The sequence below is a fragment of the Euprymna scolopes genome, chromosome 40 (assembly GCF_053919585.1).
Source record: "Euprymna scolopes isolate OS-2025 chromosome 40, ASM5391958v1, whole genome shotgun sequence".
NCBI lineage: Eukaryota > Metazoa > Mollusca > Cephalopoda > Sepiida > Sepiolidae > Euprymna > Euprymna scolopes.
This window is the reverse complement of record NC_136521.1, coordinates 60,606,508-60,615,384: the sequence shown is the minus strand read 5'-3', so window position 1 is coordinate 60,615,384 and position 8,877 is coordinate 60,606,508. Positions and strand designations below refer to the sequence as shown.

Sequence of the window (8,877 nt, the reverse complement as noted above, 5' to 3'; positions counted from 1 at the left end):
TGTACATTTCTCTACAAAACTACTCTGTCAATTTCTGTCTACAGACTCGCAATTTTATATCGGTTTTCGGCCAGAAATTGGCTGTAAAGGAGTCAAATTTCATCGATTTGGCCTTTGTAAACTCTACCAAACTCCCCCTGCCAATCCTGGAGATAAACACTTGAAAGTTTACATGTTGGTTACGTAGACAGGGATCAAACGTTTTAATTGAATTTGAGCCCAAAATAATAAATGTTAAGGGGTCAAAATTGTGGTAGAATATTTTTAAATATTGACGTCTGCTAATCTACCAAATTACTCAAATGGACAGAGTTATTGTATAGGGAAATGTACACAGACACACAGACCCTTTCATTTTAATAGATATACTAGCATTTCAGGCCGGAGTTGCCCGGGTGTTTGGAGGTGTATGTTGAGTAAAAAAAAAAGCGGGATTTTTTTTTAATTTGACCCCTATTATGACCCCTTAATATTCATTGTTTTTGGCTTAAATCAAGTTATTAAGTTAGATCAATGTCCAAGGTACCTATATATAAAATTACAAGTGTTAGACCCAAAATTGGCAGAGGAGTTTGGTAGAGTTCTCAAATGTCAAATCGTTCAACCTTGTACCCCTTAACAGCCAAATTTCTGACCGAAAACCGACCATAAAGATTTTCCCAAATCTCAGTACCCTGTATATCTAATATCGAGTCTGTAGACTTTAAATTGACAGAGGTATTGCGTAAGGGAATTACACACACACACACACACACACATACACAACCACACACACACGCAGGCACGTCCACTTTTATATATATATATATAGATAGATAGATAGATAGATTATGGTAAAAACAGAGGGAGATAAGTCAGAAAAGAAGACAAAGAAAGCGGGATGTTATTTGGACAACTGTAAAAATAATAGCTTGAATTGTGTTAATAGAATCTTGTCAACATAGACTGGGGTTTTCAGATAGACAGCCAGGCTTATATGGAAAAGAAAATCCTCATATTTTCTTATAGATAAATGCAGGTGCATTAGTTTTAATTATAGAGTAGAGAGATAATATAAAAGAGAGAGTCTGTGTGGAACTCTTGTAATCTTTATGAACGAGTTCAATTACTTCCTTTGCGTATAGTAATTCTAGGCTCACTGCAAGAAGGGGGGGATGAAAGAGAAGGATTATAAAAGACAAAAAATATTTGGATATTTATAACTATAATAACTTGATATAGAACATATCAGCTTCTTGCATTAGATTGTGTGTTTAGATAGATCGACATACAGACTAATCTATTTATCTATCTATACTCCTATAAATGCGTTTCTCTTTTGTGTGTATTGATATTCATTTTAAAAACCCTCTTTTCTATTTATTTAAAAAGAAAATAAAATGTTCTTATATATGGGTCGTAGAATTGCATTCACTAGCAAAGGATCTAGCTAATTTGCATATTATTTTAAACATTCATTTTAATTAATTCCCTATCAGATTATTCCGTTTCTTGTGTGATGATCATCTTTAGTTAACTATTACGTGTAATTATATTTATGCAGATATTCTACATCATTTATACTTGCATAATATTTGCCTAAAAAGTGAGCAGTAAACACAAAATTGTCTCCATATATATTTATATATACGTATATATTCTTGTTTTTCTATCTATCTATCTATCTATCTATCTATATATATATATATATATATATATATATATATATATATATATATATAAAACTGAACGTGTATGTGTATCTGGGTATCTGTGTGTCTGGGTAGATTTCGCTACGCAATAACTGTCAATTTTTAGTCTACGAACTCGAAATTTGATATACAGGTTAATGGGATTTGGGAAAATCTTTGTAATCGGTATTCGGCCAGAAATTTGGCGATTAAGGGGTCAAAGTTCAACGATTTGACCTTTGAGAACTCTACCAAACTCCTCCGACAATTTTGGGTCTACGCACTTGAAATTTTAGATACAGGTTCCTTGGGGAGGGATCTAACTTAATAACTTGATTTCAGCCCAAACCCATAAATTTTAAGAGGGTCATAATACCGGTAAAAATTTAAAAAAATTGACCTCTGCGTTCTCTTCAAAATTTCTGAGACAATTTCTGGTCTAAATATTTGAAATTTTACATAAAGGGTATTCAGAGATAGGGCAAGCTTTTTCATCAGTTTGGGTCGAAAATGTTCAGTTACCAATATATAAATGTATGTATGTGTGCCTGTTTGCATGTCTGCCTTAAACTTTGAATAGATGCGACGGATTTTTCCTAGATCAATATCGTTTTAAAGAATAGATCTTTCATACGACAAATATCGAAAAATTGGCTAAAAACATTAATATCTTCCTTTTCAACTAGGAACTTTTCTACTTGGGGGCGGGACCACTTTTTTCGCCGATATTTTTTAAAGTTATACTCTCCTTTAGATTGTCTAGCCTTAATTTTAATTTTTAAAAAATGTCGCTTCGGTTTGGCGGTGGTCGTAACAGCGTAACCGTTAGGTTTTGCCCCGTTCTTTTCCTGCTTTGCGGTACGGCTTTGACCCTGCCTTCCTATTACCACTTTTTTTGCTCAACACCTGGACAACGCCGGGCACTCATGCTATATCTATAAAAGTTAAAGTGTCTGTCTGTCTGTGTGTCTGTGTGTGTATATTTCCCTACGCAATAACTGTAAATTTTAAGTCTACAGACTCGAAATTTAACATACCGTGTACTGAGATTTGAGAAAATCTATGTGATCCGTTTTGGGACAGAAATTTGGCGATTAAGGGGTCAAAGTTCTTAGATTTTACCTTTGAGAACTCTACCAAACTCCTCCGACAATTTCGGGTCTAAATACTTGCAATTTTACATATAAGATTTAACTTAATAACTTGATTTGAGCCCAAAACAATAAATTGTAAGGGGTCATAATAGGGGTCAAAATTAAAACAAATTGACAGCTTTTTTTTTTTGCTCAGCATACACCTCCAAATACCCGGGAGGCGCCGGGCACCCATGCTAGTTTTTAAAGAAAGCAAATAGTTATATTTGTATTTTTTATGGAGATCGCTTGAGACTGTGCATGAAACTAATTGATGTACGCAACTAACAAAGACAAAATCTGATTATCGCAAAGAGAGGATATGTCTATTAACCTTAATCTTGAAAAGACGGAGAAGGAAGCCTGACCAGAAGGAAACTTCACCAACTTGCAGTTCTTGAAAAAATGCTACAGAAATAGGCAGCTGTACTACAATGAGTTATTAAAACAACGAATTGATGGCGACCACTAGACTAACGAATCAAAAGAGCTGGAGAAAAGGAAGCAGATAATAGATTAGGCAATTCTAAGGAAGACATGGCATAATACTATTTGTAGAAAATACTGAGAGTAGCAACATGAAATCTATGAGAGAGAGTTTGCAGTGGAGAAGAAAGTGCGGGGCTAATCAAGTTATAGAAATGTTTCTGCAATTTATGAACGACCTTAAAATGGAACATAATTTCACGGGCTCAGATATGACAACAGTAACCCATGCATGGTTAGATAGTAGAGCTGTAGCGATAGAAATTAGCATTGGGTGTGAGAAAGTTTTAAGGGCGATAGAAGGAACCGATTTTACTAGAAGCAGAAGAAGAAATATACTTAATATATGGACTTCATGTGAGATTTAACGAGAAAGAAAGACCAATAAGTGTAAGAGTCGATTTCTCATCAAGAACAGACACATTCATCAAGATCTCAGAAAGAAAACAGGTCCGCCTACAATTGAAGAACAATAGCTGTGTCTTAATTAATTAGGCTGCTTTTTTGTTATTATAGCCGAAGCAGAGGAAGAGATTGCCAGAGAGAGATTAAGAAAGACAAAGAAGGAGAGGATGTTATTTAACAACAATAGGAAGTATTTTTTTACATAGCAGCTTATCAGAATAGATTTGTTTTTCGGATAGTCAGATTAATATGAAAAAGATAATACTTTTATTTGTTTCTAGACTAATAAAATTTTGGTTGGTTGTTTTTTTTTTGTTTTGTTTTACGGCATATCAACCAATTTCGGGTTATTTAATGCCGAATCCAAAGATTTTGAAGCCCTGGATATGACCTTAAACTATATCCGGTGGTGAGGCTCCAGCTTGCGGACTTTGAGGAGTGTGGAGCCACCCTTTAATTACCATTGCTCCCAGGTCCACTCTGACCCGAAGTGGCAGTACCTGTTAGGGTCCCAACTATGGGTTAAATAGAAACCGACTTGAAAACAACAAATATATTCTATTTAAAAAAAACTTTCTTCCGAATCTTTGGATTCGGCATTAAATAACCTGATAAGGATTGATATACCGTAAAACAAAAACAACAAACCAACCAACTAAAGATTTTGAAGAAAAATGTTTTAATAGAATACATTTGTTGTTTTCAAGTTGGTTTCTATTTAACCCACAGTTGGGACCCTTACAGGTACTACCACCCCGGGTCAGAGTGGATCTGGGAGCAATGGTAATTAAAGGGTGGGGGCTCACCACTGGATATAGTTTAAGGTCGTATCCAGGACCGGCAAATAAAAGTACATAATCTTTATTATAGAACCCCCCCTCCAAAAAAAAGGATGTAGTTGGAAGAGAAAATATAAGGGTATCCTGGTAAGAAAGCAGGTATGAGGTAACTGTAAGTTTCACCATCTGTATCCAAACATCCTGTTTTCATAAATAGAACTTGTCAGGATAGATTGAGTTTGCTAGATAGACAGATAGACAGACAGACTAATATGAAAATGGAAACGTCCTGTCTATCCATAGAGATACAGAATAATAAAGCCAGGGGTTTGTATTACCGCAACATCGTGCTCATAGATTGCCAGTAAGAATGTATAAAGCGATGCATTATCGAAGTGATTGATTCATCTTTTAAATGATATAAGCGGCGAGCCAGGATATACAGAAAAGGAGGAGCTCGTATCGTGATGGCCGCAGGGGTGTATGGCAAAAGGATATAACTCCAGCTTCGGGGGAGGAAACAACCAGCGACATTGTGTGCGTGTATCTCCATCCCCTTCGCCCTACCCCCAGCGTCGGTCACCGAGAAGCGACATAAGCGCATTATTTCAGCAGGTTCAGCATATCTCTGGCGACGATGATCCGTGAGTGGAATTCGATTTAGGCGAAATGAAATCTGCACTTCTGGAATAGGGGAACGCCACATAATCTAATAGTTGAAATCGGAAACGGAGAATTGACCAAAGGCGATTATCGGCCCGTTTCCCGTTTGGTCGCCATCTTTTTAACAGATAGATTCTCCCCATCTCCCTCTCTCTCTATCTCTTTTTCTCTCTCTCTTTTCCTCTCTCTTTTTTTCTCTCTGTTTCTCTCACATTCTCTCGCTCTCTATCTCTCTCTGTTATTCTTTCTTTCTACTTTCCTCTTAATCTATATCTCTCTTTGTCTCTCTCGCTCTCTCTCTATTGAACACTTATTCTTTCTCCCAATTTTCCTCTTATTTCTTGCTCTCTCTCTCTCTCCCTAACTCTGCTTGCCTTCCTCTATCTAGGCAGTTAATTCTCAGTCTCTATCAATCTATCTCTTCGCCACGATTCATCTCAATTGCTTTCCTTTCTGTCATTCGATCAATTGATCCGTTATGTGAAATCAAATCTATGATCTATAAATATACCTTTCTGTCTTTCTCTCTTTCTTAACACACGGGCACACACACACGCATACACACGCACACACACACGCACACACACACACACACACATATATATATATATATATATATATATATATATATATATATTCATATGGAGAATCTGAATGTAAATTATGTAGAATTACAACAAAAAATTATTCAGAAGAATTGTTCCTATTTACAATGCCTCCCCACGGGACAGAATTAGACACCAGGGTCGTTTTTTTAACGTGGAGAAAAGGAACAAAAATAAAAATTGTCTCAGTCGTGAAGGATTTCTCCTCCACTGACAGAGAACAAGAAATTCAAATGCAGCACCTGAAGAACAGATACTACACATTGATCTGTTACAAGCATTATTAATGTGGGTAATTATAAATATTGCTTATTAGCACATTAATCAAATGTAAATTATATATATATATATATATATATATATATATATATATATATATATATAATGAAATAAAAATTACAATTAAATTTACCAAAATGATATATAGACACTGTCAACCAGATGTAACAGCTCGATAAAACCAAATAAGAGGTAGAGCTTATAATAAGAGCAAATAGTTAATAAAACATGTCAAAAAACACTTTGAAAAAGAGTTTAAACCATATTTAATCTTGAGAGGAAACGCTTAGAAATGCATAGTCCTTAATCCGCGGTGTTTCGAAGAAATACTTTCCTTTTCATCAGAGGGTAGGATTTAGCAAAATGCGGGATCGGATTTTGCATGCAAAATATTTGATAAAACTGCAAGTAAGTCAAAGATCTTACTTGATAAAAAAAAGTGAAGCAAAGGGAATATGGTGAATATATATATATATATATATATATATATATATATATATATATATATATATATATATTAGCTGTATATACCCGATGGTAGAAGGTTGATAAATCTTGGAAGCTGGTGGGTTTAGTCTCATACTACTTAAAATACAATGAAACTTGAAAAATAAATCACACATTTGATAATTGAAAGCATAATACACATCCATTTTCATCTATTCCAATTAAATGGGTAATGACTTAACGAGAAATAACTCTCAAAACTTAAATACATAATTCCTTTAAATATAACCGGTGTAGACTAATAGTAATTGCAAGTACATTAATAAAAAATATACTTTAAATAATATTAATAAATAAAACTTTAAATCATACTTTTGAATAGAACAATGAAAGAAATCCCATCACAAGAAAACAAGTAATGCCATAGAAATAATTATTAAAACAGATTCCTCGTAAAGTAATATGCAAATGAGATTATTACTTACATGTAAATTTCCTTTGAATAACTAATATATATAGTAATCATGCTCGAACGTACGTGTGTAAAAGTTTGTAGTCACTCCCTCGGTCGGTCGGTCTGTCCGTAACACTTTTGTGCTTGACCTTTTTGGTTAAGATCAAAGGTATGTTGTTAATAGATGCTGTTTTTAGATTTTTAAGCTTTTCTTGGCCTTTTGGCCAAGATCAAAGTGTAGTATCTGACAAGGATGACCAACGACCCCCACAATCCCCCCTTTTGAGTTGGCCATGTGCCTAAGTTTTTTGTTCATTGTTAATTTTTACTGTATTTTTAACATGAATAAAAGATTTAATATCTCAAAGTGTAGTATCTGTTCCGGCAGATACTGCAAGGAAAGACCCTATGTGGGGGCAATCCCACATATAAAACCTTGGTCAATGTAGGGGCAACCTTTCATACCAATTGTATCTATCCAGCTCCCCTATCCCCCGGGGAGTTTGTCCCCATTTCCCATTCACTCATCAAATTAAAAATTGGCCCTATGCCTTATTTACTCAGTGGGGGAGCAAATAAATACCTCAAAGTGTAGTATCTGTTCCGGCAGATACTGCAAGCAACGATCGTATGTTGAAGCAATCCCACATATAAGACCTTGGTCAATGTAGGGGCCACCCTTCATACCAATTGTCACTATCCAGCTCCCCTACTTCCCGGGGAGTTTGTCCCCATTTCCCATTCACTCATCAAATTAAAAATTGGCCCTATGCCTTATTTGCTCAGTGGGGGAGCAAATAAATACCTCAAAGTGTAGTATCTGTTCCGGCAGATACTGCAAGCAACGATCGTATGTTGAAGCAATCCCACATATAAGACCTTGGTCAATGTAGGGGCCACCCTTCATACCAATTGTCACTATCCAGCTCCCCTACTTCCCGGGGAGTTGGTCCCCATTTCCCCTTTACTCCTCACATTTAAAATCGGCCTTGTGCCTAATTTGCTCAGTGGGGAAGCATATAAATACAGCTTTTCTTGGCCTTTTGACCAAGATCAAAGTGTAGTATCTGTTCTTACTACATGCTGTACTTATTGTGATATAAAGTGGAGGATCATTTTTCTGTAGTAATTTAATGTAAAATGATCACCCACTTTACAACCAGTCAGTCTCAAAGCCATTCAAGTTGTTTTTGAAGGATTCCAGTTATTTTTTAAGCATTCAAGTAATTCTTAAAGTCATTCAATTCATCCTTAAGTTCATTAAAGTCATTCTAAACCATTTACTTTTTATTTATTTAAGTCATTTCAGCCCATATATCGGTCATTTTAGATTATCTTTAAGAATTTCATGTCAATGCTACACTTACGCATTCATTCATTACACTAGAGCATGCGACTAATTGCTATCCGTCTTGTTGTTAGTGTGAAACATAATTTAAATTGAAAATAAAATGAAATGAATCATGTGGAACTTTGAAAAATTGGTTCAATAATATTAACTCCGTTGATAAAAAGACGATAAAGTAGGGGAAAAAGCATTAGAGAAGCACATATTGGACAAATCAGTGATTGCATTGAAATCTCCTCACTGCATTGAAAACCGTCTCTCGTTTAGGTGCAGAATCGATGGCAATTTTCGGTTCTGGTTTTGAGGCCATGTTCGAGTAACCTGTCATCATGAATGCCGACGCAATAAACAGCAGGTTCGGTCTAGTCTTTTTTTGAATGGATTCTACCCTCTAAATTCTTAGGGCATGCAAACTTTAATATTGTATGTTCACAATGTAGTAAGAATCACGTTAGAAATTTGGCTTCTGGGTTTACACTTATTTTTTCATAAGTGTTCATGATTAGATTAAAAGTTTTGTGAAACATGTTAACAAGTGAGTATAATTTCTGGGGAGGTAACTGCTTATCAAAGTCCAGAGAGCACTCAAGGATAAGGGTGTCAGGTGA

The 8,877-nt window shown here is 35.3% G+C and overlaps 1 pseudogene; it reads left to right on the top strand.

Moving 5' to 3' along the window:
- Positions 1-7,948: 7,948 nt before the first annotated feature.
- Positions 7,949-8,125, top strand: LOC145265872 (U2 spliceosomal RNA; annotated as a pseudogene).
- The last annotated feature ends 752 nt before the right edge of the window (positions 8,126-8,877 follow it).